At 47.9% G+C, this 27298-nt stretch overlaps 1 protein-coding gene across 1 annotated transcript in view; it reads right to left on the bottom strand.

The window, feature by feature from the left end:
* LOC139355397 (polyprenol dehydrogenase-like) overlaps positions 1 to 27298 on the bottom strand; it is a 292394-nt gene that overhangs the window by 249579 nt on the left and 15517 nt on the right. The gene's annotated exons all lie outside the window — the stretch shown is intronic.

Below are 27298 nucleotides of genomic sequence, written 5' to 3'. Positions count from 1 at the left end.
GGGCCCAAGCAATCCGCCTGCCTCATCCTCCAAAAGTGTTAGGATTACAGGCATGAGCCACCACATCTGGCCATGCAGCTGTTTTAATAAGCAATTCTGAGAAGAAGCAAATGCCGCCCTGATCTTTTGTGATAATATTAACACAGATGATTGAATTACACTGACAAAAACCTCACACGTGTTACCTAAGGAAACACAGAGCCCCCACTGTTAGATCTGAACTGTTTCTCCACCCAGGACAAATGAGTGGATTCCAATTACTGCCTCAAGGCAAAAGGAAAAAGCAGCAAAAAAAAGAAAAACAAGTGGAGTAGTTTCAACAAACTCCAGCCTTTCTTTTTGGATGGCCTTCTTTTTAAGAACAGTGTTTACGTTCATAAATGTTGTTTCTAAATTTCTCTTTGGTTAGGAAAAAAAAGTCAAAAGAGCCATAATATTTTTTGACACAACATTTATATAGAATTTGGTAATCCCAGCTACTTGGGAGGCTGAGACGGGAGACTTCAACCCAGGAGGTGGAGGTTGCGGCGAGCCAGGATCTTGCCACTGTCCACCAGCCTGGGTAACAAGAGCAAAACACTGTCTCAAAAAAAAGGAATATTAGATAGTATTGGATATGCTGGGTTGGACACAGGACTGAAGGGCTAACTATAAACAACTTTTAGGCAATTCTCACAAAAGTTGCATGTTAGAAAAAGGAAAGGTGGGCTTTCCTAGGTACTGTGAACCACCTACATTTTGCCGTGACCAGGAATTTTATAGAAGCCAAGTCCCACATGTATTTTACAGCACTAACATTCACCTTCAAAACTAGGAGGGTTTCTTTGCCTCCTCCTTCTTGGAAAATTTGTCTAACAAAAAAAAAAAAAAAACTTAACTATCACTGTATTTTTTTAAAGAATGGTATTCGCTACAGTCTGAAAGTTTGTATTCCTCCCCAAAATTCCTACATTGAAATCCTCACGCCTAAGACGATGGTGTCAGGAGGTGGGAGACTTGGGAGGTGATGAGGTCATGGGGATCCAGCCTTATGAATGGGATCAATGTCCTTATGAAAGGAGCCCCAGAGAGTTCCCTTGCCCTTCCACCATGTGAGCACACAGAGAAAATGCGTGGTCTATGAACCAGGAGGTGGGTCCCCACCAGACACCGAATCTGCCATGATCTTGAACCTCCACCCTTCAAAACTTTGAGTGATAAATGTCTGTAGTTTATAAATTACCAAACTGAAAGTATTTTATTTTAGCAGCTCCCTACTCGGGAGTCTGTGGCAGGCGAATCGCTTGAACCCGGGAGGCGTGGAGTTGCAGTGAGCTGATGAGCTGAGATCACACCACTGCACTCCAGCCTGGGCGACTCACCAACACTCTGTCTCAAAAAAAAAAAAAAAAAAAAAAAAAAAAAAAACCGGCTGGGCGCAGTGGCTCACGCCTGTAATCCCAGCATTTTGGGAGGCCGAAGTGGGCAGATTACGAGGTTAGGAGATCAAGACCATCCTGGCTAACACGGTGAAACCTGTCTGTACTAAAAATACAAAAAATTAGCCAGGCGAGGTGGCGGGCGCCTGTAGTCCCAGCTACTCGGGAGGCTGAGGCAGGAAAACGGCGTGAACCCGGGAGGCGGAGCTTGCAGTGAGCCGAGATTGCGCCACTGCACTCCAGTCTGGGCGATAGAGCAAGACTCTGTCTCAAAAAAATAAAAATAAAATAATAAAATAATAATAATAAAAAAATAAAAAATTAAAAAATTAAAAAAATAAGAATGAAACATGCACAAAGGCAGCCAGGGATGGAAGCCCCTTCCACCCCGGGCCCTGGAAATGCACAGTCCACCTGCTAAGCTTTCTTTCCTGTCATCCTCCCAAGTCTAAACGAATATAAAGAAGCACACGAGACGTCTCTGATGGGATGGGGGCATCTCCAAATATCCGAAGATTCAGGTACTGAATCTCTGCTCTGGGTGGGGCTGGAGAACTGCAATTCCAGAAAGCAAATGAAGCCTGTGCTGTGATTCAGATCATTTCTTGGTAGCAAGGGTACAGGGGAAGAAAGATGTGGACCGGGCAGGAGAAGGAGTGAATGTGGTCAGGACAGTGGGGGAAGAATATGAGATGGCCACGTGCAGCGAGGAGCAGGCTGGCTGAGTCTCTCACTGTGCCTGGGACGGGCAGTGACAAAGGAAAGGGATTCCACATGAGAGTCACAGACACCCAATGAAGAAACAAAAGTAGCTTACAGGGTGGAAAGGACACAGACACAGACACTCAGAAGAATGTGGCCAAGGGATCGCCACAGTGTACGAAGTGAAGACGTTTTCTAAGAATGGGGCAAAGGGACCGCCACTTTGTATGCACTGCAGACGTTCCCAAAGCATGTGGCCAAGGGACCATCGCCATGTACACACTGAAGACATTAGCTAAGAATGTGGCTAAGGGACCACCGGCTGTACACACTGAAGACGTTCCCTAAGAATGCGGCCAAGGGAACGCTGCCGTGTACACACTGAAAACGTTTCCTAAGTATGTGACTAAGGGACTGCCATCATGTACACACTGAAGACGTTCCCTAAGTACGTGGCTAAGGGAACACCGCCATTTACCCACTGAAGACGTTCCCTAAGAATGCAGCCAAGAGTTGGCAGACGTTCCCTAGGCATGTGCCTAAGGGACCGCCACCGTGTACACACTAAGGACATTCCCTAAGCATGTGGCCCAAGGGACCACCGCCCAGTGCACACTGATAGACAATCCCTAAGCTCGTGGCTAAGGGACCCGCTGCCATGTATACACTGAACACGTTCCCTACCGACAAGGCAGCCAAGGGCCGCTGAGTGCAAACACTGAAGAAGTTCCCTAAGTATGTGACTAAGGGACCACTGCCACCTACACACCGAAGACATTCCCAAAGAATGCAGCTAAAAGACATCACTTAAGACGTACCCTAGGCATGTGGCCAAGGGACCGCTACTGTATACACACTGAAGACGTTCCCTAAGCATGTGGCTAAGGGACCAATGCCATCTACACACTAAAGACGTTTCCTAAGCCTAGGGCTAAGGGACCACCACCATGTACACACTGAAGACCTTCCCTAAGAATGCAGGCAAGGAACTGCCACCAGGTACACACTTAAGACGCCCCCTAAGAATGCTGCCAAGGGATGGCACAAAAGATATTCCCTAGGCATGTGGCCAAGGGACAGCACTGAAGATGTTCCCTAAGTATGCGGCCAAAGGACTACCAACATGTACACACTTAAGACATTCTCTAAGAATGTGTGTAAGAGACCTCCGTCATGTACACACTAAAGATGTTCCCTAAGAATGCATCCAAGGGACCGCCGCCGTGTGCACACTGAAGATGTTCCCGAAGTATGTGGCTAAGGGACTGCTGTCATATACACATTGAAGACATTCCCTAAGAATGCAGTCAAGGGATGGCACTGAAGACGTTCCCTAAGCATGCGGCCAAGGGACCGCCACCAGGTACACACTGAGGAATTGCCTAAGCATGTGGAGCAAGGGACCACCACCGTGTACACACTGAAGATGTTCCCTAACCATAAGGCCAAAAGATTGCCACTGTGTACACACTGAAGACAATCCCTAGGAATGTGGCTAAGGGACCTCCACCATGTACACACTGAAGATGTTCCCTTAGAATGTAACCAAGGGACTACCACTATCTAGGCACTGAAGACATTCCCTAAGAATGTGGGAAAGGGACCGCGGCTATATACACACTGAATACTTCTGTAAGCCTGTGGCCAAGGGATCGCACTCACTGAAGATGTTCCCTAAGTCTGCGGCCAAGGGACTGCCACCATATACACACTGAAGACATTCCCTAAGAACGTGGCTAAGGGACCGTCACCATATAAACGCTGAAAATGTTCCTTAAGAATGTGGCCAAGGGACAGCCGCCATGTACACACTGAACACGTTCCCTAAGAATGCAGCCAAAGGACAGCACTGAAGGCATTCGCTAGGCGTGTGGCCAAGGGACCGCACTGAAGACGTTCCCTAAGTATGCGGCCAAGAGACAGCCACCTTGTACGCACTGAAGACATCCCTAAGAATGTGGCTAAGGGACTGTCGCCATGTACACACTGAAAATATTCCCTAAGAATGTGGCTAAGGGATGGCCACTCTGTACACACTGAAGACATTCCCTAAGCATGTGGCCATGGGGACAAACTGAAGACATTCCCTAATACAAAAGCTAAGAAATTGTGGGTGTACCACACAGTTCCTACAGCTGTGGGAAATGAGGCTCTTCAGGGCACCTCCATGACTAGCCACAAACCCAGCTAGGAGAGCCACAGAAAGAATGGGGTGGGGGTAACTGCAGTAATTGCCAAGATATAACACGATCTAATCGCTTTCTACATAAATGGTTCCCTTAACTCTCCCAAGCCCTCCTCAATCACGCCAAAGAAGATCTGTTTAGCATACAAAATCAAGCTGTCAGGAGTAAAACTCTGGCAATGCCATTTCTTCACAGCACAGAGCCACTGTGATACCAGCACCTCTCACGCAAAGAAAACAGATGACTGGGCGCCGTGGTTCACGCCTGTCATCCCAGCACTTTGGGAGGCTGAAGCAGGTGGATCACTTGAGGCCAGGAGTTCAAGACCGGCCTGCCCAACATGGTTAAACCCTGTCTCTACTAAAAATACTAAAACAACAACAACAACAAAAAATCAGGGGTGTGGGGGCAGGCACTTACAATCCCAGCTACTCCAGAGGCTGAGGCAGGAGAATTGCTTGAACCCGGGAGATGTTGGTTGCCGTGAGCCGAGATTCAGCCATTATACTCCAGCTTGGGCAACAAGTGCAAAACTCTATCCCCCGCCCAAAAAAAAAGAGAGAGAAGAAAAGAGACATATTCTTGCTGAGATATCTACACTGTGAAAAAAGATCTGCAACAGTGCATCAGGCACCCCATAAATTCCCATTGCTCTTAGCCAATCAAATCTACCAGGAAATTGCAATTGGAATGACTCCCCAGTTTCCCAGAAAGGCAAACACCATTCCAATAGAAAACATTCACTGCTTTCACGCACATTGTTACATCCATTCCTCAACACAACGCCATGTAGACTGGAGCATATACACTATGGAATACTATGAACCCATGAAAAAGAATGGGATTGGTTGGGGATGGTGGCTCAGGCCTGTAATCGCAGAATGTTGGGAGGCAGGCAGATTACCTGAGGTCAGGAGTTCAAGACCAGCCTGGCCAACACGGAGAAGCCCCGTCTCTACTAAAAATACAAAATTAGCCGGGCGTGGTGGTATGCACCTGTAATCTCAGCTACATGGGAGGCTGAGGCAGGAGAATCACTTGAACCCAGGAGCCAGAGGTTGTCGTGAGCCGAGATCACGCCATTGCACTCTAGCCTGGGCAACGAGAAGGAAACCCAGTCTCAAAAGAAAGAGAAAAAAAAATGGGATGATGTCCTTTGCAGGAACATGCATGGAGTGGAGGCCATTATCCTTAGCAAACTCACACAGGAAAATAAAACCAAATATCACCAGGTCTCACTGATAAGTGGCAGCTAAACCCTGGGTATTCGTGGATACAAAGGAGGCAGCAGACGCAGGGGATTGCTAGAGGGTGGAGGGTGAAAGAAATGAGAGGATCGAAAAACTACCTATCAGGTGGTACTGGGCTTATTACCTGGATGATGAAAAAAGCCCCAGGACATGCAATTTGCCCATGTAACAAACCTGCACACGTGCCCCTGAACCTGAAATGAAAATTTAAAAAGCTGGGCGCGGTGACTCATAATCCCAGCACTTAGGGAGGCCAAGGTGGGTGGATGACCTGAGGCCAGGAGTTCGAGACCTCCCTGATCAACATGGTGGAAACCCTGTCACTACTAAAAATACAAAATTAGCTGGGCGTGGTGGCACACACCTATAATCCTAGCTATCTGACAGGCGGAGGTGGGAGAATCCTTTGAACCTGGGAGACGGAGGTTGCAGTGAGCTGAGACCGTGCCATTGCACTCCAGCCTGGGTGACCAGAACGAAACTCCGTCTCAAAAAAAAAAAAAAAAAAAAACACAATAACTACATGACTACATGTGCTGCTATTGGGAACATTTTACTGAATTTTTCTTTAAGTCCTTTAAACTGCTAGGGTAGTGTCTTAGGAAATCAGGGATTTCCAAAGGCAGGACTTCACGGTGTCCTCTTGAGTGTCAGAAGGATTCCTTTCAATGTAGGAGGTGCTTGCTTGTTCTTTGCTTCCACAAATCCCAGAGACCTAATAAGACACCTGGCTCCGTCACTGATCAAACAATGGGTACCATGACTTAGACTCCATTGCAAAGCTCCACGGCACCTAGCTCTAGCCAGTTTCTTCACAGCCGTGATTAAGGTGCCGACAGCATCCTCACCAGCCTCAGGAATGTGGCACATCAGCTCGCCACAGTAGTGACCCCAGAAACAAGAGACAGGACTGTAAGAGGGACAACGTGCAGCCCGCCAGAAACAAGATACAGGAATATGGTAACAGGGACAAAGTCCAGACCACATGGAAGATGCATAACTCATTTGTCACAGGTGGAAACAATTTATCTGCGAGTTTGAAATCAGGTGGATCAAGACGAAAGGTGCAGCCAGGCGTGGTGGTTCACGCCTGTAATCCCAGCACTTTGGGAGGCTGAGGCGAATGGATCAACTGAGCTCAGGACCAGCCTGAGCTACATGGAGAAACCCCATCTCTACTATAAATATAACATTAGCCAGGCATGGAGGCATATGCCTGTACTCCCAGCCACTCAGAAGAGTGAAGCAGGAGAATTGCTTGAACCTGGGAGGCGGAGGTTGCAGTGAGCTGAGATCACACCACTGCACTCCAGACTGGGGGACACAGCACAACTCTGTCTCAAAAAAAAAAAAAAAAAAAAAAAGTTGGATCAAGAATGAAAGGTGCACAAAGACAGCCTGGGATGGAAGCCCCTTCCACCCTGGGCCCTAGAACTGCAGAGTCCACCTGCTAAGGTTTCTCTCCTGTCATCCTCCCAAGTCTAAATGAATATGAAGAAACAGACTAGAAGTCTCTGATGGGATGCGGGCATCTCCAGATTGAAGATTCAGGTTCTGAATCTCTGATCTGGGTAGAGCTGGGGAGCTGCAATTCCAGAAAGCAAATGAAGCCTGTGCTGTGATTCAGACCATTTCTTGGTAGCAAGGGGGTAAGGGAAGAAGGATGTGGACCGTGCAGGGGAAGGAATGAATGCGGTCAGGACAGTGGCTGGAGAACGTCTGAGATGGCCACATGCAGAGAGGAGCAGGCTGGCTACGTCTCTCACTGTGCCTGGGACGGGCAGTGACAGAGAAATGGGATTCCACATGAGAGTCAAAGACACCCAGTGAAGAAATGAAAGCAGCTTACAGGGTGGAAAGGACACAGACACAGACACTCAGAAGAATGTGGCCAAGGGACCGCCACTGTGTACCAAATGAAGACGTTTTCTAAGAATGTGGCCAGGGGATCGCCACATAGAGAACTGAAGAGGTTCTCTAAGAATGTGGCTAAGGGACCTCCACCATGAATACACTGGAAACAGTTCCCAAACACACTGAAGATGCAGCCAAAGGATGTCACTGAAGACTTTCCCTAAGGATGCGGCCAAGGGACCACCACCGTGTACACACTGAAGACATTCCCTAAGCATGTGGCCCAAAGGACCACCGCCACATATGCACTGAAGACATTCCCTAAGTATGTGGCTAAGGGACCACTGCCATATACACACTGAAGACGTTCCCAAAGCATATGGCTAAGGGACCTCTGCCATGTACACACTGAAGACGTTCCCTAACAATGCGCCAAGGGACCATCACCATGTACACACTGAAGACGTTCCCTTAAAATGCAGCAAGGGATGGCACTGAAGACGTTCCCTAGGCATGTGGCCAAGGGACCACCACCCTATACACACTGAAGATGTTCCCTAGGCTTGTGGCTAACAGACCAAAGCTATGTACACACTGAAGACGTTCCCTAAGCATGTGGCTAAGGGACTGCCACCATGTACACACTGAAGACATTATCTAAGAATGTGGCCAAGGGACTGCCACCATGTATACACTGAAGACATTCCCTAAGCATGTGGCCAAGGAACCGCACTGATGACATTGCCTAAGCATGCGGCCAAGGGACTGCCACTGTGTACACACGGAAGACATTCACTAAGAATGTGGCTAAGGGACCACCATCTTGTACATAATGAAGACGTTCCAAAGGTCCAGCCATAGGCCTGCGAAATATCAGAGAAAAGAATGGTGTGCAGGATCCAGACATCCCACCGCTGGATGTGTACCCAAAGGAAAGGAAATCAGACGCTCAACGGGATACCTGCACCCCTTGTGCACTGTAGCACTACTCAATTTCCAAGATATGGAATCAACCTATGTGTCAATCAACAGATGAGTGCATCAGGCAAATGTGGCATAGACACACCATGGAATAGTATGCTGCCATGAAAAAGGAAATCCTGCCATTTATGCAACATGGATGGGACTGGAGATACAATGTGAAGTGAAATGAACCAGGCACAGAGAGACAAATACCATATCATCTCACATGTAGACTCTAAAAAAGCTGAACGCATGAATGCAGAGGGTACAATGGTGGTTGCCAGGGAAGAATGCTGAAGTGTTTGTCAAAGAACATAAAATTTCCGTTGGAGGCCAGGAGCGGTGGCTCATGTCTGGAATCACAAGGCTATGGAAGGCTGAGGAAGGAGGATCACTGGAGGCCGGGAGTTTGAGACAAGCCCGGGCAACATAATGAAACCTCATCTCAAAAGGAAAAAAAAAAGTTAGCTGGGTATACTGGCATGTACCTGTAGTCCCAGCTACTTGGGAGGCTGAGGCAGGAGGATTGCTTCAGCCCAAGAATTCAAGACCCACCTGGACAACATAGCGAGACCCCATCTCTACAAAACATTTAAAAATCAACTGGGTGTGGCGGGGTGCACCTGTAGTCCCAGCTACCTGGGAGGCTGAGGTGGGAGACTCATCTGAGCCACCAGTTGGAAGCTGCCAAGAGCTATGAACATGACGCTGTACTCCAGCCTGAGTGATAGGGCAAGACTGTCTCAAAAACATATAAATTACATTAAAATTAAATTTTTTAAGTTAGATAAAAGAAATAAATTCAAAGTTCTACCACAGCACACACTGATTATAGTTAATAATAATACACCGCATCTTTCAAAATGACTAAAAGTAGATTTTACGTATTCTCACCACAAAAAAAGGTAGGTGAAGTGATATGGGTTAGAGTTAACGTTATATGAATATATTACTTAGCTTCATTGTTAATATGTTAATTAGCTTGATTGTTAATATGTTAGCTTGATTGTTAATATGGTAACTAGCTTGTTTTAATCACAATGTGTACTTGGATTAAAACATCACGTTGTACCTCATATATATGTACACAATTATTTTTTGTTAATGAAAAAATAAATTTTTTTTTTTTTTTTTTTTTAAGATGGAGTCTTGCTCTGTCACCCAGGCTGGAGTGCAGTGGCCAGATCTCGGCTCACTGCAAGCTCCGCCTCCCGGGTTTAGGCCATTCTCCTGCCTCAGCCTCCCCAGTAGTTGGGACTACAGGCGCCCACCACCTCGCCCAGCTAGTTTTTTGTATTTTTTAGTAGAGACGGGGTTTCACCGGGTTAGCCAGGATGATCTCGATCTCCTGACCTCTTGATCCGCCCGTCTCGGCCTCCCAAAGTGCTGGGATTACAGGCTTGAGCCACCGCGCCTGGCCAAATATTCTATTAAAATGACTCGCATTTCTAGGCAGAAAGCAACACAAGTCCCAGTTTCGAGGACAGCTGTGACATACTTAACGGTGTCTCCTCTTAATGCAACACAGTTTATATGACCATGACCCAAGGGGCTCCAAGTTTCCAAGGAAAGGATTCCAGTTATGTGCCCAAGGTGTATCCACACTGGGCGGAGCGCAGTGGCTCACTCCTGTCATCCCAGCACCTTGAGAGGCTGATGCGGGTGGATCACCTGAGGTCAGGAGTTCCAGACCGGCCTGACCAATATGCTGAAACCCCGTCTCTACTAAAAATACAAAAATTAGCTGGGCATGGTGGCGGCCGCCTGTAATCCCAGCTACTCAGGAGGCTGAAACAGAATGGCTTGAACCCAGGAGGCGGAGGTTGCAGTGAGCCGAGATGGCACCATTGCACTCCAGCCTGGGCAACAAGAGTAAAACTCCACCTCAAAAAGAAAAAAGAAAAAAATGTATCCACGTATCCACACTGCACCCTTCAAATGACAACATGAGGTCATCTCACAAATTGGCGAATGTTCCCAGTTATTACTCGGAGGGCCAGGCCTGCTCAGAAGGGTTGATGAGATCAGGCTGTTCACTAACAGACACTATGGCAGGGCGCATCCTCCTGAGCGCGTGCAAACTGCCGGCTCCCCATGGAACTACAAATATAGCCCAGCTGGGAAGAAATGGAAGGATCCGGGGGACATTGATTTTCATACTGAAATTTCCTATCTTTAATTTATTTTGGTGGAGACAGAGTCTCCCCCAGGCGATTGCCCAGTCTGGAGTGCAGTGGCATGATCGTAGCTTACTGAAGCCTCAACCTCCTTGAGCTCAAGCAATCCTTCAGCCTCAGCCTCCCAAGTAGCTGTGACCACACATGTGCGCCACCACATCTGGCTGTTTTTTGTTTTTTTTTTTTAAGAGACAGCATCTCTCTCTTTGTTGCACAGGCTGGAGTACAGTGGTGCGATCACATTTCACTGCAGCCTCCAACTCCCCAGCTCAAGTGATCCTCCCACTTCAGCCTCCTGTGTAACTGAGACTACAAATGCACACCTTATGTCCAGCTAATTTTTTATCATTACTACAGACAAGGTCTCACTGTGTTGACCAGGCTAGTCTCAAACCCCTCAGCTCAAGTAATCCTACTGACTTAGCCTCCCAAAGGGCTGTGATTATAAGCATAAGTCACTGCACCCAGCCTATTTTTATTTTATTTTTTTCTCCCTGTTGCCCAGGCTGATCTCAAACTCTTGGGTTCAAGTAATCCTCCTGCTTTGGCCTCCCAAAGTGCTGGGATGACAGGTATGAGCCACTGTGCCCAGCCTCATATCATTTTTGTATCATGAAACTGAATTATTCTTTGGATTTTTCCCCCCAAGAATTTAGAAAGGTAAGAAGCAAACCAACACCTTTTAAAACATAAACATAATTCTTAGCTTGTGGATCCAGTTTTGGAAGCCATTTAAATTCTAGAAATCATGCAGTAACAGGCTATTTGATACGTTCTCAGAGTTCCTGCTTTTTAAACACAAATAAAATAGGAGTCCAGGGACCTCAAACACCCCAGGGTAAGAACACACAACATAAAAACCAGATGCACCCTACGTCTGAAAAAGGCAATCACTCCCTCTGCATCAAAACGTCTGCACCCTCGGGTCCACCCGTCGCCAAAAGCCACCTCAGCAATGCTCCCAAAACAGGGAAAAGAAAGGCTACCCTCTTTCTCTAAAACAAGCCTTCCAAGATAACGCACAACCTATGAGCTCAGATAAATTAGGGCACAAAGAACCCAACTGAAATCCTGGCAGAACAAGCACAACTTCTGCTTAATTGCGAACCTATTTATTTATGTATTTAGAGACAGGGTCTCCCTCGCTCTGTTCCAGGCTGTACTACAGTGGTGCAATCTCAGCTCACTGCAGCCTCGACTTTGTGGGCTCAAGTGATCCGCCCTCCTCAGTCTCCCAAGTAGCAGTGACCACACACGCATGCCACCATGTTTGGCCAATTTTTATTTTTATTTTTTAGACACAGCATCTCTCACTTGGTTGCCCAGGCTGCGATCACAGCTCGCTGCAGCCTCCAACTCCCACACTCAAGTGATCCTCCCGCCTCCGCCTCCTGAGTAGCTGCGACTACAGGCACGCACTAATTTTTTTGTATTTTCAGTAGAGACGGGTTTTGGCCACGTTGCCCAGGGTGGTCTCAAACTCCTGGGCTCAAGCCTGCCTCGGCCTCCAAAAGTGTTGGGATTACAGGCGTGAGCCACTGCGCCTGGCCATGCAGCTGTTTTAATAAGCAATTCTGGGAAGAAGCAAATGCCGCCCTGATCTTTTGTGATAATATTAACACAGATGACTGAATTACACTGACAAAAACCTCACACGTGTTACCTAAGGAAACACAGAGCCCCCACTGTTAGATCTGAACTGTTTCTCCACCCAGGACAAATAAGTGGATTCCAATTACTGCCTCAAGGCAAAAGGAAAAAGCAGCAAAAAAAAAAAAAAAAAAAAAGGAGAGCAGTTTCAACAAACTCCAGCCCTTATTTTTAGAAGGCCTTCTTGTCAAGAACAGTGTTTACATTCATAAATGTTTTTTCTAAATTTCTCAATGGTTAGGGAAAAAAAAATCAAAAGAGCAATAATATTTCTTGACACAACATTTATATAAAATTTAGTAATCTCAGCTACTTGGGAGGCTGAGGCGGGAGAATCACTTCAACCCAGGAGGTGGAGGTTGCGGCGAGCCAGGATCGTGCCACTGTCCTCCAGCCTGGGTAACAAGAGCAAAACAACATCTCAAAAAAAAAAAATGTTAGATAGTATCGGATATGCTGGGTTGGACACAGGACTGAAGGGCTAACTATAAACAACTTTTACGCAATTCCCACAAAAGTTACATGTTAGAAAAAGGAAAGGTGGGCTTTCCCAGGTACTGCGAACCACCTACATTTTGCCGTGACCAGGAATTTTATAGAAGCCAAGTCCCACGTGTATTTTACAGCACTAACATTCACCTTCAAAACTAGGAGGGTTTCTTTACCTCCTCCTTCTTGGAAAATTTATCAAACTTAAAAAAAGAAAGAAAGAAAAAAAAAAGCTGAACTATTACTGTATTTTTTTTTAAGAATAGTGTTTGCTACAGTCTGAAAGTTTGTGTTCCTCCCCAAAATTCCTACATTGAAATCCTCACCCTTAAGACAATGGTGTCAGGAGGTGGGAGACTTGGGAGGTGATGAGGTCATGGGGATCCAGCCTCAAGAATGGGATCAGTGTCCTTATAAAAGGGGCCCCAGAGAGCTCCCTCACCCTTCCACCATGTGAGCATACGCAGAGCAAATGCATCGTCTATGAACCAGGAGGTGGGTCCCCACCAGATACTGAATCTGCCATGATCTTGAACCTCCAGCCTTCAGAACTGTGAGTAATAAATGTCTGTAGTTTATAAAGTACCCAACTGAAAGTATTTTATTTCAGCAGCTCCCTACTCGGGAGGCTGTGGCAGGAGAATCGCTTGAACCCGGGAAGCAGAGGTTGCAGTGAGCTGAGATCACACCACTGCACTCCAGCCTGGGCCACACAGCAAGACTCCGTCTCAAAAAAGCAAAAACAGGCCGGGCGCAGTGGCTCACACCTGTCATCCCAGCACTTTGGGAGGCCCAGGCAGGCGGATCACGAGGTCAGGAAATTGAGACCATCCTGGCTAACACGGGGAAACCGTCCCTACTAAAACTACACAAAAATTTAGCCGGGCGTGGTGGCGGGCGCCTGTAGTCCCAGCTATGCGGGAGGCTGAGGCAGGAGAATGGCATGAACCCGGGACGCAGAGCTTGCAGTGAGCCGAGATCACACCACTATACTCCAGCCTGGGCGACAGAGCGGATCAAGAATGAAAGGTGCACAAAAGCAGCCAGGGACGGAAGCCCCTTCCACCCTGGGCCCTGGACTGCACAGGTCACCTTTTAAGGTTTCTCTCCTGTCATCCTCCCAAGTCTAAACAAATATAAACAAACAGACTAGGTTTAGAAGTCTCTGATGGGATGGGGGCAACTCCAGAAATCAGAAGATTCAGGTTCTGAATCTCTGATCTGGGTGGAGCTGGAGAGCTGCAATTCCAGAAAGCGAATGAAGCCTTGGCTATGATTCAAACCATTTCTTGGTAGCAAGGGTGTAGCGGAAGAAGTATGTGGACCGGGCAGGAGAAAGAATGAGTGCTGTCAGGAGGGTGGCTGGAGAATGTCTCAGATGGCGACGTGCAGAGAGGAGCAGGCAGCCTGCGTCTCTCCCTGTGCCTGGGACGGGCGGTGACAGAGGAAAGGGATTCCACAGGAGAGTCAGAGACACCCAATGAAGAAATAAAAGCAGCTTACAGGGCGGAAAGGACACAGACACAGACACTCAGAAGAATGTGGCCTAGGGATCGCCACGTTATACGAACTGAAGGCGTTTTCTAAGAATGCGGCCAATGGACCGCCACTCTGTATGCACTGAAGATGTTCCCAAAGCATGTGTCCAAGGGACCATCGCCGTGTACACACTGAAGACATTCGCTAAGAATGTGGCTAAGGGACCACCGCCTATACACACTAAAGACATTTCCTAAGAATAAGGCCAAGGGACTAGCCGTGTACACACTGAAGACGTTCTCTAAGTATAAGGCTAAGGGACCGCCACTATTTACGCACTGAAAACGTACCCTAAGAATTTAGCCAAGAGATGGCAGACGTTCCCTAGGCGTGTGGCTAAGGGACAGCCACCATGTACACACTGAAGACGATCCCTAAGCTCCTGGCTAAGGGACCACTGCCATGTTTACACTGAAGACGTTCCCTAACAATGCAGTCAAGGGCCGCTGACGTGCACACACTGAAGCTATGCACACACTGAAGATGTTCCCTAAGTGTGTGGCTAAGGGACTGCTGCCATGTACACACTGAGGACGTTCCCTAAGAATGCAGCTAAAACAGGGCACTGAAGACGTTCCTAGCCATGTGGCCAAGGGACTGCAATTGTATGCACACTGAAGATATTCCCTAAGAATATGGCTAAGGGACTGCTGCCATGTACACACTGAAGATGTTCGCTAAAAATGCAAGTAAAGGACAGCACTGAAGACGTTCCTAGCCATGTGGCCAAGGGACCGCCACTGTATACACTGAAGACGTTCGGTAAACATGTGGCTAAGGGACCGCCGCCATGTACACACTAAAGACGTTCCCTAAGCGTGTGGCTAAGGGACCACCACCATGTACACACTGAAGACGTTCCCTAAGAATGGAGCCAAGGAACCACCACCAGGTACACATTGAAGACACTCCCTAAAAATGCAGCCAAGGGACAGCACTGAAGATGATCCCTAGGCATGTGGCCAAGGGACTGCACTGAAGATGTTCCCTAAACATGTGATCAAAGGACTACCACCATATAAACACTGAAGACATTCCCTAAAATGTACGTAAGAGATCACTGCCATGTACACACTAAAGATGCTCCCTAAGAATACACCGAAGGGACTGCTGCCCTGTACACACTGAAAATGGTCCGGAAGTATGTGGCTAAGGGACCGCTGCCATGTACACAAGACGTTCCCTAAGAATGCAGCCAAGGGACGGCACTGAAGACGTTCCCTAGTCATGTGGCCCAAGGAACTACTGCCCTATGCGCACTGTAGATGATCCCTAACCTGCACACTGTAGATGATCCCTAACCTTGTGGCCAAGGGACCGCACTGAAGACGTTCCCCAGGCATGTGGCCCAAGGAACCACAGCCCTATGCATACTGAAGATGATCCCTAACCTTGTGTCTAAGGGATTGCTGCCATGTACACATTGCAGACGTTCCTTAAGAATGCAACTAAAAGACAACACTGAAGACGTTCCCTTGGCATGTGGCTCAGGGACTGCATTGAAGATGTTCCCTAAGCATGTGGCCAAAGGACTGCCACCATGTACACACTGAAGACATTCCCTAAGTATGTGGCTAAGGGACCACCGCCATTACACACTGAAGATGTTCCCTAAGAATGCACCCAAGGAACAGCAGGGAAAACATTCCCTAGACATGTGGCTAAGGGACTGCCACTGTATACACACTGAAGACGTTCCCTAAGCATGCAGCTAAGGGACAGCCGCCATGTACACGCTGAAGATGTTCTGTAAGAATGCAGCCAAGAGACCGCCACCATGTACTCACTGAAGACATTCGCTAACCATGTGGCACAAGGAACTGCCACCGTGTGCACACTGAAGATGTTCCCTAACCACGCGGCCAAGAGACTGCCACCATGTACACACTGAAGACATTCCCTAAGAATGTGGCTAAGAGACCGCAGTCATGTACACACTGAAGACAGTCCCTTGGCCACATTCCCTAAGAATGTGGCCAAGGGACTGCCACTGTGTAGGCACTGAAGACATTTCCTAAGAATGAGGGAAAGGGACCACGGCCGTGTACACACTGAAGATGTTCCCTAACCATGTGGCCAAGGGCTCGCATTCACTGCACACGTTCCCTAAGCATGCCGCCAAGGGACTACCAACGCGTACAAACTGAAGACATTCCCTAAGAAAGTGGCTAAGGGACCACCGCAATGTACACACTGAAGATGTTCCCTGGAATGCACCCAAGGGCTGGCACTGAAGACATTCCCTAGGCATGTGGTCAAGGGACCGCACTGAAGACATTCCCTAAGCATGCGGCCAAGGGAATGCCACCATGTACACACTGAAGACTTTCCCTAAGAATGTGCCTAAGGAACCGCCACAGTGTACACACTGAAGATGTTCCCTAAGAATGTGACCAAGGGAACGCACTGAAGACATTCCCTAATACAAAAGCTAAGAAATTGTGCGTGTACCACACAGTTCCTACAGCTGTGGGAAAATGAGGCTTTTCAGGGCACCTCCCTGACTAGCCAAGAACCCAGCTAGGAGAGCCACGGAAAGAATGGGGTGGGGGTAACTGCAGTAATTACCAAGACATAACTCCATCTCATCGCCTTCTAAATAAATGGCTCCTTTAACTCTCTCAAGCCCTCCTCAGTCACGCCAAAGAAGATCTCTTTAGCATACAAAATCAAGTTGTCAAGAGTAAAACTTTGGCAATGCCATTTCATCACAGCACAGAGCCACTGTGAGACCAGCACCTCCTATGAAAAGAAAACAGACGTCCGGGCGCCGTGGCTCACGCCTGTCATCCCAGCACTTTGGGAGGCCGAGGCAGGGGGATCCCTTGAGGCCAGGAGTTCGAGACCAGACTGCCCAACATGCTGAAACTCTGTCTCTACTAAAAATACAAAAAAAAAAAAATTAGCCAGGTGTGGGGGCACTTACAATCCCAGCTACTCCAGAGGATGAGGCAGGAAAATTGCTTGAACAAGGGAGAGGATGGCTGCAGTGAGCCCAGATTCCCACTGCACTCCAGCCTGGGCAACAAGAAAAAAACTCCATCTCAAAACAAACAAACAAACATAAAAGAAAAGAGACATATTCATGTTGAGATTTCTACACTATGAAAAAAAAAACTCCCACAGTGCATCAGGCGCCCAAAAATTCCCAATGCTCTTACCTCACCAAATCTACCAGGAAATTGCAATTGCAATGACTCCACAGTTTCCCAGAAAGTTAAACACTGTTCCAATAGAAAACATTCACTGCTTTCATGCACATTGTTTCATCCTTTCCTCAACATGACGCCATGTAGACTGGATAAAGAAAGGGTGGAGGCCGGGCGCGGTGGCTCAAGCCTGTAATCCCAGCACTTTGGGAGGCCCAGACAGGCGGATCACGAGGTCAGGAGATCGAGACCATCCTGGCTAACACGGTGAAACCCCGTCTCTACTAAAAATACGAAAAACTAGCCAGGCGAGGTGGCGGGCGCCTGTAATCCCAGCTACTTGGGAGGCTGAGGCAGGAGAATGGCGTAAACCCGGGAGGCGGAGCTTGCAGTGAGCTGAGATCCGGCCACTGCACTCCAGCCTGGACAACAGAACAAGACTCCATCTCAAAAAAAAAAAAAAAAAAGAAAGGGTGGAGCATATACACTATGGAATACTATGCACTCATTAAAAAGAATGGGATTGGTTGGGAGTGGTGGCTCATGCCTGTAATCCCAGCACTTTGGGAGGCTGAGGCAGGCGAATTACCTGAGGTTGGGAGTTTAAGACCAGTCCGGCCAACATGGAGAAACCCGTCTCCGCCTGTAATCTCAACTACTTGGTAGGCTGAGGTAGAAGAATTGCTTGAACCCAGGAGCCGGAGGTTGTGGTGAGCCAAGATCGCGCCATTGCACTCCAGCCTGGGCAACAAGAGGGAAACTCCATCTCAAAAGAAAAAAAAAATGGGATGATGTCCTTTGCAGGAACATGCATGGAGGTGGAGGCCATTATCCTTAGCAAATTCACACAGGATAAGAAAACCAAATAACACCTGGTCTCACAGATAAGTGGCAGCTAAATATTGGGTATTAGTGGATACAAAGAAGGGAACAGATGCAGAGGCCTGCTGGAGGGTGGAGGGTGGGAGAAATGAGAGGATCGAAAAACTACCTATCAGGTGGTACTGGGCTTATTACCTGGATGATGAAATAATCTGTTCACTAAACCCCCAGGACATGCAATTCACCTACGTAACGAACCTGCACACATGCCCCTGAACCCGAAATGAAAGTACAAAATGCAGGCCGGGCGCGGTGACTCATAATCCCAGCGCTTTGAGAGGCCAAGGCAGGTGGATCACTTAAGGCCAGGAACTCGAGACCATCCTGACCAACATGGTGAAACCCCGTCACTACTAAAAATACAAAATTAGTGGGGCATGGTGGCGCACGCCTATAATCCCAGCTACCTGACAGGCTGAGGTAGGAGAATCCCTTGAACCCAGGAGATGGAGGTTGCAGGGAGCCAAGATTGTGCCATTGCACTCCAGCCTGGGTGACAAGAGCAAACCTTTGTCTTCAAAAACACACACACACACACACACACACACAACACTACCTGCTGCTATCCATTGGGAACATTTTACTAATATTTTTTTAAGTCCCTTAAAATGTTAGGGTAGTTTCTTAGGAAATCAGGGATTCCCAAAGGCAGACTTCAGGATGCCAACTTGAGTGAGACAAGGATTCCTTTCAATGTAGGAGGTGCTTGCTTGCTCTGTGCTTCCACAAATCCCTGAGACCTAATAAGACACCTGGCTCCGTCACTGACCAAAGAATGGGTACCACGATCTAGAGTCCACTGCAAAGCTCCACGGCACCTAGTTCTAGCCAGTTTCTTCACAGCCGTGATTAAGGTGTCGACAGCATCCTCACCAGCCTCAGGAACGCAGCACAGCCAGCTCGCCACAGCAGTGACCCCAGAAACAAGAGACAGGACTGTAACAGGGACAATCTGCGGGACGCCAAAAACCAGAACAAGAGACAGGAATATGATAGCACGGACAAAGTCCAGACCACATGGAAGATGGAAGACTCATTTGTCATAGGTGGAAACAGTTTATCTGCAAGTTTAAAACCAGGTGGATCAAGAATGAAAGGTGCAGCCAGGCATGGTGGCCCACACGTGTCATCCCAGCACTTTGGGAGGCTGAGGCGGATGGATCACCTGAGGTCAGGAGTTCGAGACCAGCCTGACCAACATGGAGAAACCCCATCTCTACTAGGAATATAAAATTAGCTAAGCATCGTGGCGTATGCCTGTAATCCCAGCCACTCAGGAGACTGAGGCAGGAGAATCGCTTGAACCCAGGAGGCAGAGGTTGCAGTGAGCTGGAATCACACCACTGCACTCCAGCCTGGGCGACCAGGCAAGACTCCGTCTCAAAAAAAAAAAAAACTGTTGGATCAAGAATGAAAGGTGCACAAAGGCAGGCAGGGAAGCCCCTTCCACCCTGGGCCCTGGAATTGCATAGACCACCTTCTAAGGTTTGTCTCTTCTCATCCTCCCAAGTCTAAACGAATATAAACAAACAGACTAGAAGTCTCTGATGGGATGGGGGCAACTCCAGAGATCGGAGATTCAGGTTCTGAATCTCTGATCTGGGTGAGGCTGGGGAGCTGCAATTCCAGAAAGCAAATGAAGCCTGTGCTGTGATTCAGACCATTTCTTGGTAGCAAGAGTGTATGGGAAGAAGGATGTGGACTGGGCAGGAGAAGGAATGAATGCGGTCAGGACGGTGGCTGGAGAATGTCTGAGATGGCCACGTGCAGAGATGAGCGGGCTGCCTGCGTCTCTCACTGTGCCTGGGAAGGGCGGTGACAGAGGAAACGGATTGCACATGAGAGTCAGACACCCAGTGAAGAAACAAAAGCCTCTCGCAAGGTGGAAAGGACACAGACACAGACACTCAGGAGAATGTGGCCAAGGAATCGCCACCATATACAAACTGACAACGTTTTCTAAGAATGTGGCCAAGGGACCGCCATTCTGTATGCACTGAAGACGTTCCCAAAGCATGTGGCCAAAGGACCCCCGCCGTGTACACACTGAAGACATTTCCGAAGACTGTGGCTAAGGGAACACTGCCAGGTACACACTGAAGACGTTCCCTAAGAATGAGGCCAAGGGACCGCTGCAGGGTATACACTGAAGACATTCCCTAAGTATGTGGCTACGGGACAGCCGCCATTTACGCACGGAAGACGTTCCCTAAGAATGCAGCCAAAAGAGGGCACAAAAGACATTCCCTAGACATGTGGCCAAGGGACCTCCACCGTGTACACACTGAAGACATTCCCTAAGCATGTGGCCCAAGGGACCACCGCCCTGTGCACACTGAAGACGATCCCTAAGTCTGCAGCTAAGGGACCACTGCCATGTACAAACTGAAGACCCTTCCTAACAATGCGGCCAAGGGACCTCTGCTGTGCACACACTGAAGACGTTCCCTAAGTATGCTGCTAAGAGCCTGCTGCCATGTACACACAGAAGAGGTTCCCTAAGAATGCAGCTAAAAGAAGGCACTAAAGACATTCCCTAAGCATGTGGCCAAGGGACCACCACCTTATATACACTGAAGACATTCCCTAAGAATGTGGCTAAAGGACCACCGCCATGTACACACTGAAGACATTCCCTAAGCATGTGGCTAAGAGACCACCACCATATAAACACTTAAGATGTTCCCTGGCCGGGCGTGGTGGCTCAAGCCTGTAATCCCATCACTTTGGGAGGCCGAGACGGGCGGATCACGAGGTCAGGAGATCGAGACCATCCTGGCTAACACGGTGAAACCCCGTCTCTACTAAGAAATACAAAAAACTAGCCAGGCAAGGTGGCGGGCGCCTGTAGTCCCAGCTACTCCAGAGGCTGAGGCAGGAGAATGGCGTAAACCCGGGAGGCGGAGCTTGCAGTGAGCTGAGATCCGGCCACTGCACTCCAGCCTGGGCAACAGAGCGAGACTCCACCTAAAAAAAAAAAAAGATGTTCCCTAAGAATGCGGCCAAGGGACCTCCACCATGTACACACTGAAGACATGCCCTAAGAATGCAGCCCAGGGACTGCACTGAAGCTGTTCCCTAGGCATGTGGCCAAAGGACTGTACTGAAAACATTCCCTAACCATGCGGCTAAAGGACTGTCTCAAAAACATATAAATTACATTAAAATTAAATTTTTTCAGTTAGATAAAAGAAATTCAAAGTTCTAACACATCACACAGGAATTATAGTTAATAATAATACATCGCATCTTTCAATGTACACACTGAAGACATTCCCTAAGAATGTGGGTAAGGGACCGCTGCCAAGTACACACTGAAGACATTCCCTAATAATGAGGCCAAGGGACCACTGCCATGTACACACTGAAGATGTTCCCTAAGAATGTAGGGACGGCACTGAAGACGTTCCCTAGGCATGTAGGGAAGGGACCGCCAACACATACACACTGAAGATGTTCCCTAAGAATGTAGGGACGGCACTGAAGACGTTCCCTAGGCATGTGGGGAAGGGACCGCCAACATATACACACTGAAGATGTTCCCTAAGCATGAGGCTAAAGGACGGCTGCCTTGTACACACTGAAGACATTCACTAAGAATGAGGCCAAGGGACTGCCACCAAGTACATACATTCCCTAAGCATGTGGTTAAGGGACCGCCGCCATGTACACACTGAACACATTCCCTAAGAATGTGGCCAAGGGACTGCTGCTGTGTACACACTTAAGACGTTCCCTAAGCATGTGGCCAAGGGATCGCACTCACTGAAGATGGTCCCAAAGCATGCAGCCAAGGGACTGCCACCGTGTACACACTGAATACATTCCCTAAGAATGTGGCTAAGGGGCCGTCACCATGTACACACTAAAGGTGTTCCCCAGGAATGAGGTTGAACACTGAAGATGTTCCCTAAGAATGCAGCCAAGGGACCGCACTGAATACATTCCCTAGGCATGTGGCCAAGGGGTCGCCAAGGTGTACATACTGAAGACATTCCCTAAGAATGCGGCCAAGAGACTGCCACCAGGTACACACTGAAGACGTTCCCTAAGAATGCGGCCAAGAGACTGCCACCAGGTACACACTGAAGACATTCCCTAAGAATGTGGCTAAGGGAGCACAGCCATGTATACACTGAAGACATTCCCTAAGAATGCAGCCAAGGGACCGCACTGAATACATTCCCTAGGCATGTGGCCAAGGGGTCGCCAAGGTGTACATACTGAAGACATTCCCTAAGAATGCGGCCAAGAGACTGCCACCAGGTACACACTGAAGACGTTCCCTAAGAATGCGGCCAAGAGACTGCCACCAGGTACACACTGAAGACGTTCCCTAAGAATGCGGCCAAGGGACTGCCACCGTGTACACACTGAAGACATTCCCTAAGAATGTGGCTAAGGGAGCACAGCCATGTATACACTGAAGATGTTTCCTAAGCATGTGGCCAAGGGATCAATGCCGTGTACACACTGAAGATGTTCCCTAAGAATAGGGACTGCCACCTTGTATACAGTAAAGACATTCCCTAAAGTCCAGCCATGGGCCTGTGAAACATCCGAGGAAAGAATGGTGTGCCAGATTCAGTCATCCCACCGCTGGGTGTGTACCCCAAAGAAAAGGAAATCAGTCCATCAACGGGATACCTGCACCCCCTGTGCACTGCAGCACTATTAACACTTTCAAAGACATAGAATCAACCCATGTGTCAATCTACAGATGAGTGCATCAAGAAAATGTGGCATAGACACACAAAGGAATAGTATGCTGCCATGAAAAAGGAAATCCTACCATTTGCAGCAACATGGGTGGAACTGGAAGATACAATGTGAAGTGAAATGAACCAGGCACAGAGAGACAAATACCATATCATCTCATATGTAGACTCTAAAGTTGAAAGCATGAATGCAGAGGGTACAATGGTGGTTGCCAGGGAAGAATGCTGAAGTGTTTGCCAAAGAACATAAAATTTCAGTTGGAGGCCAGAAGCAGTGGTTCATGTCTGGAATCACAAGGCTATGGAAGGCTGAGGAAGGAGGATCACTGGAGGCCAGAAGTTTGAGACAAGCCTGGGCAACATAATGAAACCCCATCTCTTAAAAAAAAAAAAAAAATTAGCTGGGTATGATGGCATGCCCCTGTAGTCCCAGCTACTTGGGAGGCTGAGGCAGGAGGATTGCTTCAGCCCAGGAATTCAAGACCCGCCTGAGCAACACAGCAAGACCCCATCTCTACAAAACTTCAAAAATTTTAAAAACCAGGTGATGGTGTGCACCTGTAGTCCCAGATACCCGGGAGGCTGAGGTGGGAGGGTCACCTGAGCCAGAAGTTGGAGGCTGCCATGAGCTATGAACATGATGCTGTACTCCAGCCTGGGTGATATGGTGAGACTGTCTCAAAAACATATAAATTACATTAAAATTAAATTTTTTCAGTTAGATAAAAGAAATTCAAAGTTCTAACATCACACAGCAATTATAGTTAATAATAATACATCGCATCTTTCAAAAAGACTAAAAGTAGATTTTACATATTCTCACCACAAAAAAAACTAGGTGAGGTGACATAGGTTAGAGTTAGGGTTATGTGAATATGTTAATGAGCTTGATGGTTAATATGTTAATTAGCTTGATTATTAATGTCAATTAGCTTTTATGTTAATTAGCTTGACTGCTAATATGGTAACTAGCTGGTTTAATCATTGCACAATGTGTACATGGACTAAAACATCACATCGTACCTCATATATATATATAATTTTTTTGTTAATGAAAAATAAATGTTCTACAAAAATGACTCATTTCCAGGCAGAAAGCAAAACAAGTCCCAGTTTCGAGGACAACTGTGACATATTTAATGGTGTCTCTCCTCTTAACACAGTTTATATGACCATGACCCAAGGGGCTCCAAGTTTCCAAGGAAAGGATTCCAGTTATGTGCTCAAGGAGTATCCACACTGGGCCGGGTGCGGTGGCTCACACCTGTCATCCCAGCACTTTGGGAGGCTGACGCGGGTGGATCACCCGAGGTCGAGTTCGAGACCAGTAAGGCCAATATGCTGAAACCCTGTCTCTACTAAAAATACAAAAACGAGCCAGGTGTGGTGGCGGGCGCCTGTAATCCCAGCTACTCAAGAGGCTGAGACAGGAGAATGGTTTAAACCCAGGAGGCAGATCCAGTTTTGGAAGCGATTTAAATTCTAGAAATTCTGCAGTAACTGGCTATTTGATACATTCTCAGAGTGTCTGCCTTTCCAGTTAAACACAAATAAAGTAGGAGTCCAGTGACCTCAAACACATTAGGGTAAGAACATATAAGATAAAAGCCAGTTGGAGCCTGAGTGTAAAAAAAGGCAATCACTCCTTCTGCATCAAAACATCTGCACCCACGGGTCCACCCGTCAGCCAAAAGCCACCTCAGCAATGCTCCCAAAACAGGGAAAAAAGAGTTACCCTCTTTCTTTAATGCAAACCTTCTAAGATAACGCACAATCTATGAGCTCACATAAATTAGGGCACAAAGAACCCAGCTGAAATCCTGGCAGAGCAAGCACAACTTCTGCTTAATCGTGAATTTATTTATTTATGTAGAGACAGGGTGTCACTATGTTGCCCAGGCTGAACTACAGTGGTGCAATCTCAGCTCATTGCAGCCTTGACTTTCCGGGCTCCAGCGATCCTCCCACCTCAGCCTCCCAAGTAGCTGTGACCACACATGTGTTCCACCATGTTTGGCTAATTATTATTATTATTTTAGAGACTGCATCTCTTGCTTTGTTGCCCAGGCTGGAGTGCAGTGGTATGCTCACAGCTCACTGCAGCCCCCAACTCCCAGGCTCAAGTGATCCTCCTAGCTTCGCCTCCTGAGTAGCTGGGACTACAGACATGCGCCTCCATGCCTGGCTAATTTTTTGTATTTTTAGTAGACATGGGATTTAGCCATGTTGCCCAGGCTGGTCTCAAACTCCTGGGCTCAAGCAATCCACCTGCCTTGGCCTCCCAAAATGCTGGGATCACAGGCATGAGAGCCACTGCACCTGGCCATGCAGCTGTTTTGATAAGCAATTCTGAGAAAACGCAAATGCCCCCCTGGCTCTTTTGTGATAATATTAACACAGATGACCGAATTACAGTGACAAAAACCTCACACGTGTTACCTAAGGAAACACAGAGCCCACAGGTTCCATCTGAACTGTTTCTCAAACCAGGACGAATAAGTGGATTCCAATTAGTGCCTAGAGAAAAAAGGAAAAAAGTGGCAAAAAAAAAAAAAGTAGAGCAGTTTCAACAAACTCCAGCCCTCATTTTTAGAAGGTCCACTTGCCAAGAACAGTGTTTACGTTCATAAATTGTTTTTCTGAATTTCTTAATGGTTGGGGAAAAAAAGAAGTCAACAAAGCAATAATATTTCTTGACACAACATTTATATGAAATTTAGTGCCCATGAACTGGGACTGGAATACACAGAGTCTCGCTTTTGCCGCCCAGGCTGGGGTGCAGTGGCACGACCTCGGCTCACTACAACCTCCGCCTCCCAGGTTCAAGCAATTCTCCTACCTCAGCCTCAGTACCTGAGATTACAGGTGCCCACCACCATGCCCAGCTAATGTTTGTATTTTTAGTAGAGAGGGGGTTTCACCATGTTGGCCAGGCTGGTCTTGAACTCCTGACCTCAGGTGATCCACCTGCCTTGGCCTCCCAAAGTGCTGGGATTAGAGATGTGACCCACCGCACCCAGCAATGGATGCTTTTAGACACAACGGAAGAACTAAGTTGTTGAGAGAAGAGAATGTACGGTCCACAGAGTCAAAAATATTTCCTCTCTGACCCCTTAAAGTTGACACCATCAGGGTATTGAAGCCAAGGACCTCCTGCATCTGACTGCAACACAAAATGACAGGCAGCCGCAGCTAGGGCGGAGCCTGGCTGCAAAGCCCTGAAACCTGAAAGCTTCCCAGAAGTTGCTCAGAAAGGAATCCATGCAGTTTGAGAAAACCTGGAAGAAATGAGCCAAACTCTGCTGTTTTCATGGTCTGAAGAAATGAGCAAAACACTGCTGTTTTGCTGCGGATGGTCCTGTGAGAGTTTGCATTCTCTGTTCACCAGGCAGGGGCATGGCGAGTTCATTTTATAAAACTCTCGGGTGAGCCCCAGGATTTGACGGAGAGGACAGGGCGGCGTGCCTGCGATCACGGTGGGGCAAACAGTAGAACTGTGCCCAAGCACATCTGAGACAAGGCGCAGGAAGGATCCGCCGGCGCAAAAGCAGGGGCTGACTGCGCCAGGAATCCGGGCTCCGGACCGCCTCTGCACTCATGAGCAAATCAACGTCACCACCGAGATTTCGGCGCCCCAAAAACAGCCCAGCCCGCTCCTTCCCACCAGCTGCCCCTTTACTAAAATACCCCAAACCTTTTCCTCACTTTCCCCAAGCTGTTTTCCTCACCCTTCGGACGCCCGCTAGGAAAACAGTGCGAAGCAGGCAATTCTGCAAAGGGGGAAAAAACCCAGCAGTTCAGAGTGAGGCCTGTACAAGCTGCAAACAAAACCAAACCGAAACATCCCGCCACTGTGAGGAAGGAGTGTCACACAGGCCCTCACGGCAACTATGTCGGGGTGAAGGAAATGTCTCTACAAGAAATCCTCAAGGACTAGAATTACTCCTAATGGGAGAAACGTGTAAACATGTCCCACTTAAATGAACATCATGATGCAAATGCTTAGTTATGAGGACTGAAAATGAACCCCTTTCAACCCAAAACATGCAAGAAAAAGAAATTCGACATTTTACTGATACCTAAGGGCAGGCAGTCAACCAATAGCGCACAGAAAGGCAAGTTTGGGCAGAGGGGCACATTCCGGGCAGAGGGGCACATCCGGGACTTCCTGTGTTTCTGGGGGGGGGGGCATTGTTTTCTTAGGAGGGAGGAAAAGAGGGAGGGAGGAAGGAAAGCAGAAAGGGAAGGAAGAAAAAAGGGATGAAAGGAAAAGGAAAGAGGAAGGGAGAGAGAAAAGGGAGGGAGGGACAGAAGGAGGGAG

The sequence above is a fragment of the Macaca nemestrina genome, chromosome X, assembly GCF_043159975.1.
Source record: "Macaca nemestrina isolate mMacNem1 chromosome X, mMacNem.hap1, whole genome shotgun sequence".
NCBI classification, from domain to species: domain Eukaryota; kingdom Metazoa; phylum Chordata; class Mammalia; order Primates; family Cercopithecidae; genus Macaca; species Macaca nemestrina.
Note: the sequence above shows the minus strand (reverse complement) of the source record. Positions and strands in the feature narration are given on the sequence as shown.